This window comes from Bubalus kerabau, chromosome 6 (assembly GCF_029407905.1).
Source record: "Bubalus kerabau isolate K-KA32 ecotype Philippines breed swamp buffalo chromosome 6, PCC_UOA_SB_1v2, whole genome shotgun sequence".
In the NCBI taxonomy this organism is placed as follows: Eukaryota; Metazoa; Chordata; class Mammalia; order Artiodactyla; family Bovidae; genus Bubalus; species Bubalus kerabau.
The window spans coordinates 74,550,923-74,574,118 of record NC_073629.1 but is presented as its reverse complement, the minus strand read 5'-3'; the positions used below and the strand labels follow the sequence as shown (position 1 = coordinate 74,574,118).

At 37.6% G+C, this 23,196-nt stretch overlaps 1 long non-coding RNA gene across 1 annotated transcript in view; it reads left to right on the top strand.

Annotated features, from left to right (window-relative positions):
- The first annotated feature begins 6,717 nt into the window (after window positions 1-6,717).
- The window catches only part of LOC129655276 (uncharacterized), a 36,991-nt gene continuing 20,512 nt past the window's right edge, over window positions 6,718-23,196 (top strand). The window contains exons 1-4 of the long non-coding RNA XR_008715864.1: window positions 6,718-6,792; window positions 7,523-7,627; window positions 8,033-8,078; window positions 9,333-9,391. This is a non-coding gene — a long non-coding RNA (uncharacterized LOC129655276). The remainder of the gene's footprint in view (window positions 6,793-7,522; window positions 7,628-8,032; window positions 8,079-9,332; window positions 9,392-23,196) is intronic.

Below are 23,196 nucleotides of genomic sequence, written 5' to 3'. Positions count from 1 at the left end.
CATCATCCTAGGTCACAAGTCCACATCCTCAATGATGCACCCACTCTCACCTCAATTCCTAGATTGTATCTGAGCCAACTTCACCTCCAACATGTTTCCATATTTTTCCAGAAACAGCTCCACTTGTGAAATGTTTAACCATAAAATTCCAATGACTGGTTCAGTTCAGTCGCTCAGTCATGTCCAGCTCTTCATGATCCCATGGACCACAGCTCACCAGGCCTCCCTGTCCATCACCAACTCCTGGAGTTTGCTCAAACTCATCTACATTGAGTCAGTGATGCCATCCAACCATCTCATCCTCTGTCATCCCCCTTTCCTCCTGCCCTCTATTTCTCTCAGCATCAGGGTCTTTTCCAGTGAGTCAGCTCTTCACATTAGGTGGCCAAAGTATTGGAATTTCAGCTTCAACTTCAGTCCTTCCAATGAATACTCAGGACTGATTTCCTTTAGGATGGACTGGTTGGATTTCCTTGCAGTCCAAGAGACTCTCAAGAGTCTTCTCCAATACCACAGTTCAAAAGCACCAACTCGTCGGCACTAAGCATAGCGTTTTCATTTCTCCCTCGCTCCCTCCCAATAACTCAATTTAGGTTCAACTTAGTTCACATCATGTATTGAGTATCTGTTATATGTTGTGTGTTATATACACACTTGCACTGGCACATTTCACAGAATAGGAAGGGAGTGGATATGCAAACATTTCTTGCAATCCTAGTGTGATAAGTAAAATAATAGGGGTATATTTTAGGTACCGCAGTATGATACAGTGGCAAGTTTGAGCAGTTGCACTTAACTTGAAAATGGAAGATGTATAATTAGTCTATAATTTCATAATCAAACCCTCAAATTTAGTGGCTTAAAATAGCACTGATTTATTTCTCACAATTCTGTGGGTTGACTGGGCTCCACCTACATTCAACTGGTTGCTAGAATGGGCAGGAAGGGTCAGGAACGTATTATTTACATGTCTGGGGGTATAGGTGCTATATGCCAACTCTCCTCCATTGGCCTTTTTCTCTGCATGGTATCTTATACTTCATGTAGCATAGACTGACATTTATAGTATGGTAGTTGGGTTAAGCTGGAACTGTGTGTGCATGCTGAGTCCTTCAGTTGTGTCCAACTCTTTGTGAGCCTGTGGACTGTAGCCCACAAGGCTCCTCTGTCCATGGGATTCTCCAGGCAAGAATACCAGAGTGGGCTGCCATGCCCTTCTCCAGCGGATCTTTCTGACCCAGGGATTGAACCCCCATCTCTTGAGTCTCCCGCATTGGCATGTGGGTTCTTTACCTCTAGTGTCATTGGGAAGCCCAAGCTGGAACTGACACAGTGCCAATTCCTTAGCATTCTATTGGCGTGCTCATAATCAAGGGCTTTTTGTTGGAGCAATAGCATGAGTATATTGGGATGGGATGATAATTGGTGCAAAATATCTTTTGCACACAGATTAACACTGCTAAGTCACTTCAGTCGTGTCCGACTCTGTGAGATCCCATAGATGGCAGCCCACCGGGCTCCTCCATCCCTGGGATTCTCCAGGCAAGAACACTGGGGTGGGTTGCCATTTCCTTCTCCAATGCAGGAAAGTGAAAAGTGAAAGTGAAGTCGCTCAGTTGTGTCCGACTCTTAGCGACTACATGGACTACAGCCTACCAGGCTCCTCCATCCATGGGATTTTCCAGGCAAGAGTACTGGAGTGGGGTGTCATTGCCTTCTCTGGGACAGATTAACACAGGAAACTTTAAAAAGGAAAAGATGGTTGAGATGAGTCTCGAAGTCTGGGCAGTTCATCAGGTGAGTGAGTATTTAAGAGAAGAAGAGGAGCTCTTCAAGAAGGATGGCAGTGACTTGAAAACAGAAAGCATCATAATCATTGGGTAGGCCAGGACACATGGATTCCTTGGAGTATTTGGGGAAGGAATGAGAAACGAACTGACTAGGCAGGCATGATTATAGAAAGCCTTGTTACAGGCAGTAAATTAAACTCTACGTTCCAGGCTGCAGAATGCCCTTCTGCAGGTTTTATGCAGGGAAGCAGCTGATTTTCCCTCTCACTGATTCTTCAACTTTGTCGGCTTCGTATATTGTTGATCAATAAGCTCCTTTGGCTTCATTTCCTTATTCAATCCAACTGACCACCCATAGTGCTTCAGCTGAATCACTCTGTCACCAGTACTCACAATTATCAACACTCTTATGACCTTGTTATTCCATTATTCTAATCCTCAATTCCAGAATAATCTAACCATCTATTTATTCTGATCCTGGAACCAGACATTGAATAATACTGAATCAAAATATATAACCATAAGGAAAACAATCAACAGCCTTATACATTTATGACTTCCAAATACTGATTTTCAATATTATCTAGCAAATTGTGACATATCCTTGCCCAGTCCCTGTGCTGGTAATTTTTTTACTGTTAATAACATTTATGCTTAATGCTGCACTATTTTCTCTTAGTAGATTTCTTTGAATACTTCACAGAGGAAATAGCTATGATAGCTGTGAAAAATTTCTTCACATCTCCTTGAAGTTCATTTATTCTTTTTCTTCTGGATCATCCTGTTCCTTTCCTTCCAATTCCTGCCATCATCCTAGGACATATTTAGCTTCTTCTACATCTTCAAATTAATTTGTACTTCTCATCCATCCTTTCAGTTATTCTTCCTCCTTTCTTTCACCTAAGCTCATGATCTCATGCCTTCTATCTCGTGTAAGTTTTTGCTCTAATAATTAAGCCCTTTCTTAATTGCTTTTTTCAGTCTATCTCTTTCCACAACTTTCTGCTCAGTCTAAAATATGAAAAAAATTCTCTATCATGTAAACATTTTCTTCAGTTTTTCTTCTACCACAATCAGTGTTCCCATTTAATCTTCTTTATTTCATATTTACTCCTTAGCAGCCTGCAACTTCTTGATCAAGTGCCAATCACACTTTCTGACACATGGTACATGTATAGTAAATATGAATTAATGATCAACTTATATTTGCCAATATTATGATTTCTTTTTAGCCCTCTCCTCATCTTTGTTATGGTAGGAGGAATCATTGCATTTTAAGATCTTGCCCTTGGTTCTGTGGAAACTTGCAAACCACACATACATGTGAACATAATGGCTAGGATTGTGTATACCACAGATTTCTTCCAAAATCAATCCTGTTCTACCTACATTTTGGTTTGTTGGGACCTCGCTGTACCAGTCGGTAAACATACTGGATACGATCACTGATTACATATATGAACTTTTTTGAAATTATATTGAAGGTGAAGGTGAAGTCACTCAGTCGTGTCCGACTCTTTGCAACCCCGTGGACTGTAGCCTACCAGGCTTCTCCATCCATGGGATTCTCCAGGCAAGAATACTGGAGTGGGTTACCATTTCCTTCTCCAGGGGGTCTTCCCGACCCAGGGATCGAACCCGGGTCTCCCGCATTGGAGGCAGATGCTTTAACCTCTGAGCCATCAGGGAAGCCCAAAATTATATTATATTACTAAATATTACTAAATAAGAATGATTATTATTTAATCATGTTCTTCTTAAAGTGTGGTACCTATTGAACACATGATAATCACAGGTATTTAGAGCAACAAAAATTTCTCCTATGCTAAACAGATTTTTGCAGAGGCAGGAACCATGGTTTTCTGGCATATAATATAGATAATAAATTTTTGTGGAGTGAGTAGATGAATGTTCCTTATATGTAACCCTAGTCAAAATTTTCTAAACGAACACAGAATGTATTTCTGATATTTCAAATTAAATTGCCATTTGTTATTAGGGCTTAGACTTTTCACACATTCTAAGTGACTTGTTGCTATCCTTATTGAAAGGGGAAAGAACTTTACCAATCAGTCCAGAAATTCACAAGTAAATATTGTTTGTTTTCTCTGGTAAATTTCATCTGTTAGAGTGTTGTTTTAGATAAGGTTTTTCCATAGAAGTATATATAAACTCTTAAAAAATTAAGAATTTGAACTTAAACTACTGCTATAAAACTAGGCACTTATTTGCCTTCAGTTTATTTAACTTTTATCTCAGAAACTGTGAGCTCATTTAATAGTATCAAGTGAAGGAAGCTGGAATAGACTCCCCTGTACTGCATACCTTTGGGACCTTCCTGTGTAATGTTGACATTCAGTCTCGGCCAACCTGACAATAAAATGATCCATTTATCCAACACAAGCAGGCAGAGAAGGAGATACTGCATCTTTCTCTCTGCCTTCCACTCCCAGAGTCAATCCGATGCTTCCTCTGGGCCAAACGCATGCACTTATAAAGCACTTCATCAACAATTTGTCGTGTTTTCTGTTAAATTGGGTTTACTTTTATGTGAATTTTCCCCTAGATAATTTTTCCAAATAGCACAGAAAGTATTTGAGGTGAGCTGAAACTTTTTAATAATAAAGTTTGTGATTTTAAGTGGGCTTCCCTGGTGGCTCAGGGGTAAAAGAATCCACCTGCAATGCAGGAGGCACAGGAAACACAGGTTCGATTCCTGGATCAGGAAGATCCTCTGGAGGAGGGCATGGTAACCCATTGCAATATTCTTGCCTGGAGAATCCTATGGACAGAGGAGTCTGGAGGGTTACAGTACATAGCATGACAAAGAGATGGACACAACTGAAGCGACTTAGCATGCATGTATGTGATTATAATGCCCTAGGACTAAGAAACACTTATCACCAAATAAAAATGACCAGCTTTATCACTATACATACAGGACTACTGAGGAGTTTGGGAAAAATCACTGTTGCTTGCTATATATATATATACACACATACATATATACACATATATACACACACACATATACATATACATATATATATACACATACATATGTATGGGTGAACACCCATACACACATACATGTGTATGTATATACATACACACACATATATATATATGTGTGTGTGTGTGTGTGTGTGTGCCTAAATTTTATTTTATTTTTAAAATTAATTTTATTTTATTTTTTTAGCTGTTCTGGGTCTTCATTACTGTACACTGGCTTTCTCTAGCTGCAGCAAGTGGGTGTACACTTGGTTGCAGTGTGCAGGCTTTTCACTGGAGTGGTTTGTCTTATTGCAGAGCTCAGGCTCAAGGTGTGACAGCTCAGTAGTTGTGGTGCATAGGTTTAGTTGCTCCGTGCCATGTGAAATCTTCCTGGACCAGGGATCAAACTGGTGTATCCTACATTGGCAGGCAGATCCACCATACCACCAGGGAAGTCCATGCCTAAATTTTGAAATCCAACTTTTCAAAGGGGAAGTGTTGTTTAATTAAGGACTTTTATAAATTCCCTGGAGTCTACTCCTTAAAATAATTATTTTAATCACTAAGAGTATTGAGTAAAATTTTTGCTTCCTTAATTCTTCTCCCTGGAATGTCTGTTTACTTTTTTTTTTTTTTAATGAAAGCACCAAAACCAGTTGTTGTTTTACCTAAATAATCTATGACCATATGGTTACTTACTTAGATTTCCTTTTTTCATACTGAACCTAAATCATTCCTTGTTGGTCATGTTTTTTTGCCACTAAAGAATTCTAGAAGGACTAGACAGATTTGAAATACTGAAAAATTCTGACTGTATTATAGGTAATAGTGTGGCTTACATATTTCAATACCATCAAATATATGTGAAACATCAATGCTCTTTTTTCCCAGAAGCCCCAGCTAATATTTCCTAACATGTCAAAAGCTAGACTTGCATTGCATGTACTTCTCCGATCCTATTTATGTAGTCCACTAAGGATCTGTTTCCTACCAAGTACTTAACTTGGATTCAGTCTCTTCCACATTCTAGTGTTTGTCTCTGACAACACCCTTCTTTTGGTATCAATTTCTATATCAGTTATAAATTTTGTTGTTCCAAGTGACAAAAAATCAAACTGGCTTAAGTCAAAACAGGGAAAAGTCCACAGGTGAGTTTTCATACAACTGAAAAGTTCACAAGTAAGCCTGGCTTCATGTGTAACTTGATTCAGAGTTCATGTTACATTATCAAGAGCCCCCTTTGGGTTGCTTCGATTCTCAGGCTGACTTTGTGAGCCTAATGGATAGCGCAGTTACAGTTATCGGATTTTTACATACTAAATCCAATCAAAGCTTCTCTTTTCTCTCAAAGCTGCTGCTTCTTTTTGAGAGCGGATGTCCCAGTGGGGGTGTTTTGGGGGTTAAATGGGGTAATATTTGTTATTTTAATAATTGTTATTATTCCATCAGCTCTATTAATTCTTGTCTTTCTCTGTACCAAGCACTGTGGTCAAATGGATAGACTATGTAGATTATTTTAGGTCCTCTTTTGGAGTTGGAGGTGATTTGTAGGAAATATAAAACTGGTCATTCAGACGTATTTCTCATACATATTTGGCTTTTGTCTATGATCCTGGCTAACAGTTCTCAAAACCCTTGGAATTTCTTCAGTGGTAAGAGCAATGGGAACATCTCATTATAATATCTGGTGTCTTGTCCTCAGTTCCTGAAAACACTTAAGAGCCATAAAGGTGAAATGAGTGTCTTATTATCCATAACAAATCTTTTTCAACCATAGCTGAGTTTATGTTAATGAGGTGACTTTTGGAAGTCCCCTAAAAATGTGGGTGGGGATAGTTACTAGGGGTACCAACCTAAATGAAGGATTGGAACTTTCAATCCCATCCCATGATTTCTGAGGAAGGGCTGGAGGTTGAATCAATCACCAGTGGCCAATGATTCAATTAATCATGCCTATATAATGAAGCCTCTTTTAAACCCCAAAGGAGGACGTTTGGAGAACTTCCAGGTTAGTGAACCAAAATGCTTCTACACACCATCATTTCAGGCTTCAAACCCCAATAGAAATTTTTTAATTTTTTTTTTATTTTTAAATTTTATTTTATTTTTAAACTTTACATAATTTTAAGGGCTTCACCCTACATGTCCCTTTGTGAGGCTATGATTTGTATCCTTTAATATTTTTTGTAATAAACTACAATCTAGCAAGTAAACTAGTTCCCTGAGTTCTGTGGTCTGTTTTAGCAAATTAATGGAACCCTAAGAGGGGACTATGGAAACCTCTGATTTATAGCCAGTTAATCAGAAGCATAGGTACAAACCTGAGTTTGTGATTGGCTCCTGGAGTGGAGGACAGTCTTCTGGGATTGATCCCTTAACTCGTGGAATCTAAAATTATATTTGGGTAGAAAGTGTCAGAATTAAGTTAAATTATAAAACACCTAACTTGTGTCTGAGAATTGCTTGGAGTCTGAGCAAAACCCCCATATATTAGTTTCCACATATAAGTTAGATCATTCAGTCTTTCTCTGACTTATTTCACTTAGCATAATGCCCTGAATGTCCATCCATGTTGCAAATGGAAGAATTTCCTTCTTTTCATGGCTGAATAATATTCCATTGTTTTGTGATTTTTAAGATAGTGATTTTTTTTTCCTTCAGACATATAAGTGGAGTTGCTCGTTTATAAGATAGTTCTATTTTTGATTTTCAAGGTATCTCTATACTTTTTTCTATAGGGGCTGCACCACTTTACATTTTCACCAACAGTATACAAGGATTTCCTTTTCTCCACGTCTGTGATTTGTCATCCCTTGTTGTTTTGAAAGTAGCCATTCTAACAGGTATAAGGTGATACCTCACTGTGGCTTTGATTTGTGTTTCCCTGATGAGTAGTAATGTTGAGTACCTTTTCATATACCCGTTGGCCAGTTGTATATCATCTTTGGAAAAATGTCTGTTTAGTTCTTCTAATCAGATTGTTTGGTTTTATTGCTGTTGAGGTATATTTATTCTTCATATATTTAGAATGTTAACCTCTTATCAAACATAATGATTTGCAGTTATTTTTTTCCCACTTTATATATAGTCTTTAAATTTTGTTTATGGTTTCCTTTGCTGTGCAGAAACCTTTTAGCTTAATGTAGTCCCACTTATTTTTGCTTTTGTTGCCTTTTCTTTTGATAACTAAATTAAAAAAAAAAATCTTTGCCAAGACCAGCGCAAAAATCATATCCCCTATGTTCTAGGTGTTTTATGGTTTGAAGTCCTACTGAAAGAAGCTGAAGTTTTAAAGTAAGTAAGTAAAATTTTATGGTCTCAAGTTGTTAATATATTTTAAATTGATTTTTATGTATGGTGTAAAATAGTGGTATAGTCTCATTCTTTTGAATATGGCTATGAAGTTTCCCCAACACTATTTATTCTTCAGTAGTGTCCTTTTCCTTCAAGACTGTCCTTTTCCCATTGTATATTCTTGGCTCCTTCGTTATAAATTGACTGTATAAGTGTGGGTTTATTTCTGGGTTTCTATTCTTTTCCATCTGGTCTGTGTGTCTGTTTTTACCCCGGAGTAGGAAATGGCAACCCATTCCAGAATTCTTGCCTGGAAAATTCCATGGACAGCAGAGACTGGAGGGCTACGGTCCAAGGGGTAGCAAAGAATTGGACATGACTGAGCATGCGTGCACATCTGTTCTTATGCCAATGCAGATAGGATTTTGATATGAAGAGATATAAAAGATAATTCCTGGTGAGAAACAACATGGGCAAAATAACAAGGAATTTAGAAAGATGGTAACGCTAACCCTGTATGGGAGACATCAAAAGAGACACAGATGTATAGAACAGTCTTTTGGACTCTGTGGGAGAGGGAGAGGGTGGGATGATTTGGGAGAATGGCATTGAAACATGTATAATATCATATAAGAAATGAATCGCCAGTCCAGGTTCGAAGCAGGATACAGGATGCTTGGGACTGGTGCACTGGGACGACCTCAGAGGGATGGTACAGGGAGGGAGGGGGGAGGGGGGATCAGGATGGGGAGCACGTGTACACCCGTGGCGGATTCATGTTGATGTATGGCAAAACCAATACAGTATTGTAAAGTAATTAGCCTCCAATTAAAATAAATAAATTTAAATTAAAAAAAAGAGAAAAAAAAAGAATAAAAATAGAACCTCTTCTGGGATGAGTGAATACATTTGTGTAGTTTGTTATGGACTAGATTTTTTTTTTACTGGCCTTATCTTAAAATTATATGTTGAAACCCTGATCCTTAATGAGAGCGCATCAAGAGATGGGACCTTTGGGACGTAGTTATATCATGTGGGTAAAGTCTTTTTTAGAAAATTTATTTATTTTTTAATTGAAGGATAATTGCTTTACAGAATTTTGTTGTTTTCTCTCAAACATCAACATGAATCAGCCATAGGTGTACATATGTCCCCTCCTTGGGTGAAGTCTTTTTAAGGGATTAGTGTTCTTTTAAAAAAGAGATATGAAAGTGGTTTCCTCCTTTCTTTGCTTTCCATCATGTGAAGACACAGTAAAAAGACGGCTATCTGCAAATCGGGAAGCGAGCCCTCACCAGACATCAAAACTGCAGGTACTTTCCAGCCTCCATCCTGTGAGAAATAAATGTTATTTAAGCCATTCAGTCTATGACAATTTATATAGTGGCCTGAAATGACTAAGATATATTTGAAGCATACCATTTAGCAAGGCAGTTTGAGACAGTGAGATTAGAGAAACAGATGGGGAGAAGATTGTGGCCAACCTTGAGAGCAAAGCTAGGAATGTATATATTTTTTAAAAAGTACAGAGGAATGAATAAAACATAAATATACATCTTAGTGGATTATTACAAAGTTAACACACCAGAGAAACCAGATCTCAAAAATAGAACATTATCAACACACGAAAAGACCCATTTATGCCCCTTCTCAAATGCTGTGCTTCTTTCTTCCTAAAGGAGACATTACTGACTTCTAACACCACAGGCTAATGCTACATGTTTTTGAATTCTATAGAAATGTCATTTGATAGTACCTATTATTTTGTGTCTAAGTCCTTTCATTTAGTATTATTGATGAGATTATACACACAGTTGAATGTATTTGTAGTTTGTGTTTTTTTAAATAAGTATTCCAGTATATGGATATTCACACCACAATTTATTTATCATAATGACTGTTGTTTGTGTAGAATTTGGGGGTTACAGCATGTGCACATACTATTTTACTAGATTCTGAGAATCAGCTTTCTAAAATAGCCTACCTATTTACTTCCACCAGCAGTATCTGTGTAGTCCTATTGCATCACAACTCTCAAACACTTGGAATTTTCAGACTTTTAATTTTTAACCTAGGAAGTTTGGACTTGATTTTGTATGTGTTGTTGAGCCACTGAAGGATTTTGCTTTGGAAAGTGGTGTGAACAGGGGAGATACATTGGGTCACTCATTCACTCACTTCAGTCGCTCAGTCGTGTCCAACTCTTTGCAACCCCATGAACCACAGCACACCAGGGCTCCCTGTCCATCACCAACTCCCAGAGTCCACCCAAACCCATGTCCATTGAGTCAGTGATGCCATCCAACCATCTCATCCTCTGTCGTCCCCTTCTCCTCCTGCCCTCAATCTTTCCCAGAATCAGGGGCTTTTCAAATGAGTCAACTCTTTGCATCAGGTGGCCAAAGTATTGGAGTTTCAGCTTCAACATTAGTCCTTCCAATGAACACCCAGGACTGATCTCCTTTAAGATGGACTGGTTGGATCTAGTGCTGCACAAATTAGAGTATGAGAAAGCTTTGATATGGGGGCCTAGCCCAGCTGGGATGCTATTGTAATGATTTCATAAAAATAATTTGGAAACAAACTAGAATGTTAAAAGAGGGGCTAAAAATAAAGAGAAAAGAGGTGCTTATAAATAATAAGGTTTGGCAGTTAATAACTTTTGGGGATAAAGGAAGCAAAGATGATCAAAGATGATCATATTATTGAGCCTAAATGACTGATAAACTGGTAGAGTCTTAACCAACTTAAGATTTGGGAGAAAAAATTCTCATCCAGGGAAATTGTTTCTAACATAGATTTTGTTATTTATTTTCACTATTTTACCCTTAGTTCAAATTTGTGATAATCTTTTTCTCCAACTCTCCTTTCTCATCATTGCTGTGTAAGAGCATTCCCAGTAGAAGCTAGCTCTGTCAGGGAAGAAAGAATCAAGACTCAAGTAGAATAGTTAAGTTGTGTCTCTCACAGTGCACTCAGTATCTAGAGAAAGCAATGGAAGATTTTCTGTTCTTCAGAAACCTGACAACTTTGGTGTAAGGAATGATAGTAGCTAGGAGAATGACAGGTCTGGGACTTGGGAAGCCTAAGTCCACACAGCTTTTAAAGGAGGAACTATTCTGTGTGCTCATCTCCATCACTATTCTTTCTTTTTCTGTGGCTGTCTTTTCTGTCACTGACATAAGCAATGGCTTATTCCATTTTCGCAATAAATTATTTGTTTAATTGAGTATTCACAGGGATATAGCAAAGAATATATAGGTGCTCCAGGATATGTACTCCTATGACATTTACTTGTCCTGGTATTGAGGTAGTAACTCCAATTGCTTATTTTAATTTTTGAGACAGTTTGCTTGGATAACAGTTCAGGCATTGCTGGGTTTGCCTATCTGTATGAATCCTTATTGAATGGATCTCATTTTGCATAACCTTTTAGTACAGGCTTTCTTTTAACATTTTTTTGTAATATTTTATCTAGAAATATATCCAAAAGCATAGATAGCTCTTTAAGCTTGTTTATGTTGTTTCCTGCAGTAAAATCACTTTGACAAAGGTTTTGCCTTTTGTTTTGTTTTGTTTTGGCCACACCATTTGGTTTCTAGGATCTTAGTTCTGCAACCAGGCACTGAACCCAGGCCCTCAGCAGTGAAAGCAAGGAGTTCTTACCACTGAACTGCCAGGAAATTCCTGACAAAATATAAATTTAAGACAAATTTAAACTTTGTCTTAAATTTATATTTTCCTGGCCTTGATAGCTTCCTGGGTAGCACTAATAAGAAACAGAAGTAATAGTACCTCATATTTCTAGAGTGTTTGAAAATTTACAAGGCACGTTTGCATGTATTTCTATCCACTTACTTTATCACCCTGTGAGTGACTAGTTATTACTTTCATTTTTCAGATGAAGCAATGTAAGCTTAAGGACATAAGTAGTGATATAGTCAGGACTTCAAATCAGATCTTCTAAAGCTAGATTCAGTGCATGTGATGGTTAATTTTATGTGTCAACTTGACTGAACCACAGGATGGCCAGATATCTGGTTAAACATTGCTTTTGGCTGTGTCTGTGAGAGTGTTTCTGGAAGAGATTAGCATTTAAACTGATGGACAGAATAAAACAGAGTGCCCTCCCTTAATGTGGGTGGACATCATGCAACCCATTGAGGGTCTGAGTAGAACAAAATGGAGCACTGGCAAATTCTGTCTCTCTGCCTGACTGTTAAAGCTGAGCCATCAATCTTCTCCTGCCCTCTGAAACTTAGATCATCATCACTCCTGGTTCGTAGGCCTTTATACTCAGGTTGGAATTTATACCAATAAACTTCTTGGGTCCCCAGTGTGTAAACTGCAAATGGTATGACTTTTCAACCTCTCTAATCACATGAGCCTATTCCTTATCTCACTGTTTTACTGTGCCAACTAAAAATTGGCACCTGCCATCTTCCTCTAGAAGAATTAAATCATTAGCTGCAGCAGCTGCTGACTTTCAACACATCCTGAAAGGAGTTCAGGGTGGAAATAAGGAATGAGGCACTCTGTTCTCTGGGTGCTGACAGATAGTTAGATATTTTCAGCAGAAGATTTTATGAGCCCAAATTCTTGTATCTCTTCACATCTAGAAAAGCACTAAAATTATCAGTGGAGATATCTGCTCTTCATGACTAGCAGCAACCTTCCCAAGACTAGCAACAACTTTCTGCAAAAATGTGTGCTTAATTGCATATATTCCCCTTCACCAAAATCATGTACATACTGACCTTTCCCCCCTACTTCTTTGGATTAGTTCCTCCGAGCTATCTGAAACACTCTCTCCTAGACTTTATTCCTCGTTTTGCCCCAAATAAAACTCAACTCACAACTCTCACACTGTGTACTTTTTTTCAGTCGACTATTTTTTTTTTTTTCAGTAGACTATTGGTTTGGTTGGAAAGCTCTGACTAGTACAATATCCTTTATGCATTGCCTCTGCCCTTATCACTTTTTGCATCTAGCTATAAAATTTCCTATTATTCCTCAACAGTTAATCAGGAACTATATTCTTGCCAAGTGAGAACTACCTGTAACATGTGCTTTAGCATTAGACACCATCAGCAATTCTCATAATTATCAGGTTAATTTAATACCTGGAGCCAACCTATATTCAGGAGTTAATGTTATGGCATAAGATTTACTTTTATTTACTTATTTTGTTTGTTTGGCTTAAGCAATATCACCAGCCTGGGTGAACAGAATTCAGTGACCAGCCAGTGAACTTTTATAATAGGAGTGTTTTACATTTGACTTCTTTGTGGCACTAGTGAAAGCTATGAACTTCAGCCTGATCATATTGTTAAAAAGTTGGTTTTCACAGTCTAAGAACGGAGTCAATGCAAATGTAATACTTTTCTTGCAAGAAATAAAATTATTTTCCTAGATATGTTACATAGATCATCAGTATGTAGATTTTCAAGAGATTGGTCATTGGTAAATGTATTAAATAAAATAATCCAAAACAAAGCAAAGAAAGAAAAGGCAACTCTTCTAAAATTTAACATAAAACATCACTGGGCAGAGATAAAAGACTGAATGCAGGTGAAAACAGATGTAATGTTTGTTGATTTATTAGCAGCATGCAACTCGACCATGCAGTGGAGTCTACTGACTGAAATCAATGTGACGGAAAACACAACTCTCTTGAGTGCTGTTCTTCTAGGCTCTTCTAGTGAAAAGGTATTTTTAGTCAACACTATGAAACTCAGAGAACTGTGAAAGGCAATGAGGTATTCTTCACAGAGCAGTGTACCATGTCTATTCTATCACTGAGAGAATAATGACATGAGTTAGAAAAGCTCAACACATATACATTTAAATTCCTGAAAAATGATGGGGGTATACAGTTATTTAATTATTTGGATGCTAATCAGTGAGTATCTCCATATCCAAGCAGATTTATGAACATAGCTAAACTTCCCAGCCTCTATGGGGATTAGAGAATGACCCAGAAAACATGAACAAAGTTCAAGAAAGGGATTTATTAACCAGATTCCAGGATTACAAAGAGTGGTCAATACTTACTCAGGACTATGAGAATGCTCTGAGCCAAAGGGATTGGCAAATATGAACTTTAATTCTGTAGAAGTCAGAGGAAAGAAAGGACTTTTGATTTGCAGAGCCAAAAAATTTTTAGCCAAAAAAATCATATAGAATAAGAACAAAAGCCATTTGAGGATTGATAGATGAAAACTTATAGTGTTCCACCAGATCTGTGGTCTCTGAAGGAGAAGATTTAACTCCGGGACCAAAGATAGTCTCGGTCACTCAGAGCTTTGTGTAATAGAGATTTTATTAAAGTGATAGTGACAGAAAAAACTTCTGACATAGACATCAGAAAGGGATAGAATGATTACCTACCTTGCTAGTTTTAAGTAGGGCATTATATACTTTTCTGCTAGCTGTTGAGAATAGAAAAAATTATTCAAAGCTGTGAAGATTTTTCCCAGACCCTTTCCATAACATACATCCTGGGATGACATCAGCACAAGATTATCCAGAAGGAACAGGTTAACCCAGAGCTCAAGGCTGTGGAAGTTTTACCCAGACCTTCTATCATAACATACATTCTGAGCTCAAAAGAAGCATGTCCTTGAACAGGAGATACTGCTGCCTACGAGGCCTATGTGTCTAAGGCAAAAGAATGTTAAAAAGAGAATGTTCACATCCTCCTTAAAGGGGCCTTAGGCTTGGACTCCTTATCAACCTGCCTAAGTTAACTCTCTCAGAATGAACAGGTGGTTCCTTGACAATTTCCTCATTTGGCCTTGCTAGGGGATAAGATGACGGAGGCTTTTCTTTATGGAACAGTGGATACATGATGAGTGAAAAGGGTCAAGATAGCTAAAAGGACACAGAGCTAAACAGATTATTATAGATTATTTCTCCTTACAATGGACTTTACCAAGTATTCTGTTTTAGCCATGATTTAAAATATGTAACAGCAAAAACGTTACAAATGTAGTCAATTGTCTAGATTTTCCAAAGGATTCTAAACAATGTTTGTCTAATTTTCAAAAACTGAACTTCATTGTACCTCAGAAGCTAGCACAATATTGTGAAACAATACCCCAATAACAAACAAACAAAAAACATAACTAGAGAATTTTGAAATTCAGTTAGTAATACAGAGTTACAGACTCAGAATGAAAGGAAAAAATATCAAGGTTATTTCACTGCTCTTCATACAGAGATCCTTTCTGTAGTGTGCAGGTTGAATGACACTCTACTCTTTGATTCTCTGTTGACAGTTCAGTTCAGTTCAGTCGCTCAGTGGTGTCCAACTCTTTGCGACCCCATGAACCGCAGCACACCAGGCCTCCCTGTCCATCACCAACTACCGGAGTCCACCCAAATCCATGTCCATTGAGTCGGTGATGCCATCCAACCATCTCATCCTCTGTCGTCCCCTTCTCCTCCTGCCCCCAATCCCTCCCAGCATCAGGGTCTTTTCCAATGAGTCAGCTCTTTGCATCAGGTGGCCAAAGTATTGGAGTTTCAGCTTCAACATCAGTCCCTCCAATGAACACCCAGGACTGATCTCCTTTAGAATAGACTGGTTGGATCTCCTTGCAGTCCAAGGGACTCTCAAGAGTCTTCTCCAACACCACAGTTAAAAAGCATCAATTTTTCAGTGCTCAGCTTTCTTTACATCCATACATAACTACTGGAAAAACCGTAGCCTTGACTAGATGGACCTTTGTTGGCAAAGTAATGTCTCTGCTTTTTAATATGCTGTCTAGTGCAGGGTGCATGTTATTTTATAAGGCACCTCATTCTATTTTGTATAGCCTTCTAACATTTTATTTTTTAGCTGCCTAGACAAACTTCCTGATTTTTAGCAGCAATTTGATTTATGTTTGTGAAATACTCTCTTCAGATGCATTCTAGCAGAACTACTAATCATGGCCCTGACCCCACCCTAAATGGGATACCAACAGGACCCATGGTAGACCCACAGTCATTCTCTTCCTTTAATTGAGAAAAGTGACAAATGTCTGGCACTGTTTCATTTCCAGCAGTGGTACCCTGACCAGACTACTTTGTCCCGAGACTATCTGAATTTCTGGCTTTCTCATTTTCCAAATGAACCTGCTCTGTTTTCTTTTTTCATTTCCAAAACTGGTTCACCAGTTTCCTGTCAATCAACTGGGGAGACCATTAAAAATGAAGATTCCCATGCCCCATCCCCTCAAGTATATAATTTAGTAATATGTGGTGAGAGTACAGGAAGTTAAATTTGTAACACACTCCAGGTGACATCGATGTGGTCAGACTATGGGGTGACTTTTGGGAAACACTGTTTAGATGGTATAACTCAAATTTTCACTCCATTTTTTTTTACATTTTATTTTATATTATAGTATAGTTGATTAACAATGTATTAGTTTTAGGTATACAGCAAAGTGAGTCAGTTATACATATACATGTATCTATTCTTTTTAAAATTCTTTTCCCATTTAAGTTCTTACTTAATTATCAGAGTTGCCTGTGATATAGGTCTTTGTTGCTTCAGTCAGTTCAGTCACTCAGTCGTGTCCAACTCTTTGTGACCCCACAGACTGTAGCACGCCAGGCTTCCCTGTCCATCACCAACTCCCCGAGCTAGGTCAAACTCATGTCCACTGAATCGGTGATGTCATCCAACCATCTCATCTTCTGTCATCCCCTTCTACTCCTGCCTTCAATCTTTCCCAGCATCAGGGTCTTTTCCAATGAGTCAGTTCTTTGCATCAGGTGGCCAAAGTATTAGAGTTTCAGCTTCAGCATCAGTCCTTCCAATGAGTATTCAGGACCAATTTCCTTTATGATGAACTGGTTTGATCTCTTTGCAGTCCAAGGAACTCTCAAGAGTCTTCTCCAACAGCATAGTTCAAAAGCATCAATTCTTCAGTGCTAAGCTTTATTTATAGTCCAACTCTCACATCCGTACATGACCACTGGAAAAACCATAGCCTTGACTAGATGGACCTTTGTTGGCAAAGTAATGTCTCTGCTTTTGAATATTCTGTCTAGGTTGGTCATAGCTTTTCTTCCAAGGAGCAAGCGTCTTAATTTCATGGCTGCAGTCACCATCTGCAGTGATTTTGGAGCTCCCCCACAAAATAAAATCTCTCACTGTTGCTCTCTTTGTTGCTTGTCCATTTTAAATATAGCAGTGTGTACACGTCAATCCCAGCAAATATGCCAGCAAATTTGGAAAACTCAGCAATGGCCACAGGAATGGAAAAGGTCAGTTTTCATTCCAATACCAATGAAAGGCGATGCCAAAGAATGCTCAAACTACCGCACAATTGCACTCATCTCACACGCTAGTAAAGTAATGCTCAAAATTCTGCAAACAAGGCTTCAGCAGTACATGAACTGTGAACTTCCAGATGTTCGAGCTGGTTTTAGAAAAGGCAGAGGAACAAGAGATCAAATTGCCAACATCTGCTGGATCATTGAAAAAGCAAGAGAGTTCCAGAAAAACATCTATGTCTGCTTTATTGACTATGCCAAAGCCTTTGACTGTGTGGACCACAATAAACTGTGGGAAATTTTTCATGAGGTGGGAATACCAGACCAGATCACCTGACCTGCCCCTTGAGAAACCTATATGCAGTTCAGGAAGCAACAGTTAGAACTGGACATGCAACAACAGACTGGTTCCAAATAGGAAAAGGAGTACGTCAAGGCTGTATATTGTCACCCTGCTTATTTAACTTATATGCAGAGTACATCATGAGAAACGCTGGGCTGGAAGAAGCACAAGCTGGAATCAAGATTGCTGGGAGAAATATCAATCATCTCAGATATGCAGATGACACCACCCTTATGGCAGAAGAGAAAGTAAAAAGTGTGTTGATGAAAGTGAAAGAGGAGAGTGAAAATGTTGGCTTAAAGCTCAACATTCAGGAAACTAAGATCATGGCATCTGGTCCCATTACTTCATGGCAGATAGATGGGGAAACAGTGGAAACAGTGTCAGACTTTGTTTTTTGGGGCTCCAGAATCACTGCAGATGATGATTGCAGCCATGAAATTAAAAGATGCTTACTCCTTGGAATGAAAGTTATCACCAACCTAGATAACATATTGAAAAGCAGAGATATTACTTTGCCAACAAAGGTCCGTCTAGTCAAGGCTATTGTTTTTCCAGTGGTTATGTATGAATGTGAGAGTTGAACTGTGAAGAAAGCTGAGCACTGAAGAATAGATGCTTTTGAACTGTGGTGTTCCAGAAGACTCTTGAGAGTCCCTTGGACTGCAAGGAGATCCAATCAGTCCATTCTGAAGGAGATCAGTCCTGGGTGTTCATTGGAAGGACTGATGCTGAAGCTGAAACTCCAATAGTTTGGCCACCCCATGCAGAGTTGACTCATTGGAAAAGACCCTGATGCTGGGAGGGATTGGGGGCAGGAGGAGAAGGAGATGACAGAGTATGAGATGGCTGGATGGCATCACCGCCTTGGTGGACATGGGTTTGAGTGAACTCCTGGAGTTGGTGATGGACAGGCTGCGTGCAGCAATTCATTGTGTTGCCAAGAGTTGGACACGACTGAGCGACTGAACTAACTGAACTAACACGTCAATCCTATGCTCCCTAACTGTTCCTCCCCCTTCCCCCGTGTAACCATAAGTTTGTTTTCTAAATCTGTGAGTCTGTTTCTTTTTATAAAATATGCTCATTTGTATTTTTTTTTAGATTCCACATATAAGTGATATCATAGGATATTTCTATTTCAATGTCTGACATGTCAGTTAGCATATATTTTCATTTTAATAGGAAATTTCTGAAAGTGCAAAAGGTTTCCTGACCAACTCACTAAGTGTATGAATCCCAGTTTTTTTTAATTCATTCAATAATTCAACAAACAGACACTGAGCAATGTACTGTATCAGGTATTATGATGAGCATTGGGAGATATAATATCATTAAGATTACATGAAACTTACTGTTTGTGGGCACTGAGGCACTGTAAAGGGAGCCAGGAGAATATCTGAATTTCTAAATCCTATGTGCAGTATGTATCACCAATAATCTTCAAAAGAAATGGACAGCATTCTTTTCTATATTTCTACCTGATTCATATTCCTTGACCATGTAACTGCAGATTTTTAATTCTAGATATGTTCCTTCATGTAGGTACAAAAATCTAAGTAAAACCATAAATCTCAACTCTAAATAATTAGTCTTAGACATAAAAATAAAATTAAATCTTATCCACTTTTTGCCAGGTTTTATGAAATAAGATTTTCTTTTTTTACTGTCCTACTGAAGTACCTCACAGTTACGTACACAATGTACAATTAAAAACAACTGTAGTTAAACAGGATATGAAAATGTTCAGAAGCTCCTTCTTTTAGCTAAAAACAAAAATAACTCTTATGTAAAATACTTGCTTTTAAATTAGGACCAGATTTCATATTATTTTGGATGATTCTAAATTCGCAGTCTTAAGTAAATTTTGAAAACTTATATCCCTTCTCAGAAACTTCTCCTGACCTCTAAAATTTCTCATCATAAGTATAAATAGTTGTAAAATATATAGCTTACAAAAAAGTGTGAACACTGATGTAAAAATTTCATCATTCTTTGAAATGTATCCATTTTGATTTTGATTCCCACCACAATCCATATAAAGATACTTGAACAAACTAATTTTAACAGTTAGAAATTCTTCATTTATTTTTCTTTGAAATTCTATTTCCATATCACAATCCTATTTTCATAAATTCTTTCCATATGAGTCTTTTAGTGATCATTTTTTTCTTGAAAAGTAATTAAAAATTTGTAACCATGTGACCATGTTAAAATTTCTTCTGAATTGGATTTTCATCACACTTTTTAATATAAAATTAACCTAAACAGCATAAATAAATGTTCCTTTAGGTAATAAACATAAAAATGAAGTTTATTAGAAGTGTGTCCATTATTCAGATGGAAGGGTTATTTTTTGTTCTAAATAAAAATATGTGTGTCCATTATTCAGATGGAAGGGTTATTTTTTGTTCTAAATAAAAATATGTGAGTGAATTCAAATTATGTTAGCATGAGACAAAGCTCAGTATCTATCTCCTTTATTTTTGTTTTTTTTTAAGGGTATAAGATCTGAGAAATTGTATACCCATGAATAAGTAGGGAAGAGTGGAGTTTTGTTTTAGCAATGTCACTCAAATGTTTGAACTCCAAGTTATATGCCAAAATCATATAGTTATCTATCATCAAAAATTATCTTTAATGATCTACCAGCTGTCATTTTAATTAGATCTCCCTTCAGTTTTTTTAAAGGCAAAGATTTAAAACCAGTTTCAAATTTTATGATTCAGTTATTAGTCATTTATTTTTTGAACACTAACACTAATATTTTGAATTGTCCTATTGTTTTGAAATCTGGAGATTTTTGCACTCAGGATCAAGGTACCATTGTAAGATGGTAAAATAAATGATAGCTTCAACCTCTCTTTTTTGAAACAACTGGCATGAATATTCTCAGGCAATCAAATTTTGGAAAGAGTACATGTGAAGCATAGGATCTAGAAATTATTTCCTTAAAATTATTTTCCCCAAAGCACACATATCCCAATTTGAAATCTGCTGGTCTAAGCATGTCTCCTTTTAAAGATAGTTGCTGGTTATTTAACATGATGTGAATGTAGATTTGTCTATGCTGGATCAAAGAGACCTTGGCTGGATTGTATATTCCAGAATAGCTACAAAAAGATCCCCGTCCCTCATGTTCTTCTTACGTTGTGACATTGACACCCCTGCCTTTGAAAAGTGGCAATCTATTTTCCCTTCTTCTGGATTTTAGGAGAATTGTGACTATGGGGGAATAATGCCATGTGATTTCTGAGGCTGGGTCATAAAGGGTGATAATGCTTCTGCCTGTCCACTCAGGGTGCTAACTCTTAATACCCTACTTTTATGTTGTGGGGAGGCCAGAACACATGGAACGACTGTGAATAGGTGTTTCAGCTGACAGCCTCATTTGAGGTCCCAGACAATGGCCAGAATCAGCTGCCACATGTGTTTTGTGAGGAAGCCTTTGAAATTATTCTAGCTTCAGCCACCCTAGTCACCTGCATGTGACTGCAGGAGAGACACTGAGCAGGAACCTCAGAACTCAGAGAGAGAATCTTAAAATTATTGCTTTAAGTCACTGAGTGTTAAGAAAATTAATTATGTAGTAATAAAAATCAGAACAGGACCTAACAGAATACCTTAGTAACCAAAATAAATTGACATCCACTCAAATCAGAATGTTTACTTTTACTTGATTTGGGCTAATATCTTTGCATGTTATGAAAATCATAAAGTACATTAGTAGTGCATAAAGATCACAAGGAATATATTAAATGGGTAATGTTTAATTTCATTAAAGGAAATATAGCTTGATTTTCGTGTGTTCCAATTTATTATTGATTAGAGTACTGCAGATATATGAAATTACCCAAAATCTTTATAGTTTATTTTATTTACTCTTTAGACATTTAATTATTATTCTCAAAGTAATACTTACCCTTAAATTTAAAAGCCAAATAGTACTACAAGTCTAAAAGCAAACAAATAAATATAAGCAAACCCCTTCTCATTTTCTTCAAGCAGACACTTTCCATTTCTTTTGGTTGTTTGATCTGGTATTTACCTCTCAATTTCTTATTCTGTACTTTATTGCTAGTTCTGTGTATTTTTGTTTTAAATTTTTGACAGTATCTGTTAGCTTCCTTCTATAAAAGTTTAGCATTATATCTTTTACACTGCTTCTTCAATGCTAATTTCGATGCATGTACCTATTTTCCTCCTGTTCTCCCACTATAGTTATTTCATGGTTTTCTGATACATTCATACTTACAGTTTAAATTTGTGTTATATTATGATTACATTTCTTCTTGCCTTTTCACAAGTTTTTTTTTAATGTCATTTGGTCTGTTACCTAGATCACTATGACTACGTTAGACCCAAACTTTCTCACAGAACTATGAAACAGCTTTTAGTGAAGCTCATGCCTCGCCCCCTCTTCCTGGAGCCCACTACCCTCCTGTACAAATCTGGATTCATTGCTCTCTAGGCCAGGCATCCTAACTGACATTCTAGGCTATCACTGCTGGGAATTTTCTTTCTTTTCTTTCATTTTTCTTTCCCCTAAATTGAATTCCTTGTTTCTTGAGTTTTGTATCTTCTGGTTACTTGGTATATTTCTGTCTTTTTTATCTTTTAATTAATTTATTTATTATTGAAGGATAATTGCTTTACAGAATTTTGTTGTTTTCTGTCAAACCTCAACATGGATCAGCCATAGGTATACATATATCAATAACCTCAGATATGCAGATGACACCACCCTTATGGCAGAAAGTGAAGAAGAACTAATGAGCCTTTTGATCAAAGTGAAAGAGGAGAATGAAAAATTTGGCTTAAAGCTCAACATTCAGAAAACTAAGATCATGGCATCCACTCCCATTGCTTCATGGGAAATAGATGGGGAACCAGTGGAAACAGTGGCTGACTTTATTTTCTTTGGGCTCTAAAATCACTGCAGTTGGTGCTTGCAGCCATGAAATTAAAAGACATTTACTCCTTGGAAGGAAAGTTATGACCAACTAGACAGCATATTAAAAAGCAGAGACATTACTTTGCCATCAAAGGTCCGTCTAGTCAAGGCTATGGTTTTTCCCGTGGTCATGTATGGATGTGAGATTTGGACTATAAAGAAAGCTGAGTGCCGAAGAATTGATGCTTTTGAACTGTGGTGTTGAAGAAGACTCTTGAGAGTCCATTGGACTGCAAGGAGATCCAACCAGTCCATTCTAAAGATCAGTCCTGGGTGTTCATTGGAAGGACTGATGTTGAAGCAGAAACTCCAATACTTTGGCCACCTGATGCAAAGAGCTGACTCATTGGAAAAGACCCTGATGCCGGGAAAGATTGAGGGCAGGAGGAGAAGGGGACGACAGGGGATAAGATGGTTGGATGGCATCACCAACTCGATGGGCATGAGTTTGGGTAAACTCCAGGAGTTGGTGATGGACAGGGAGGCCTGGCGTGCTGCAGTTTATGGGTTGCAAAGAATCAGACACAACTGAGCAACTGAACTGAACTGAA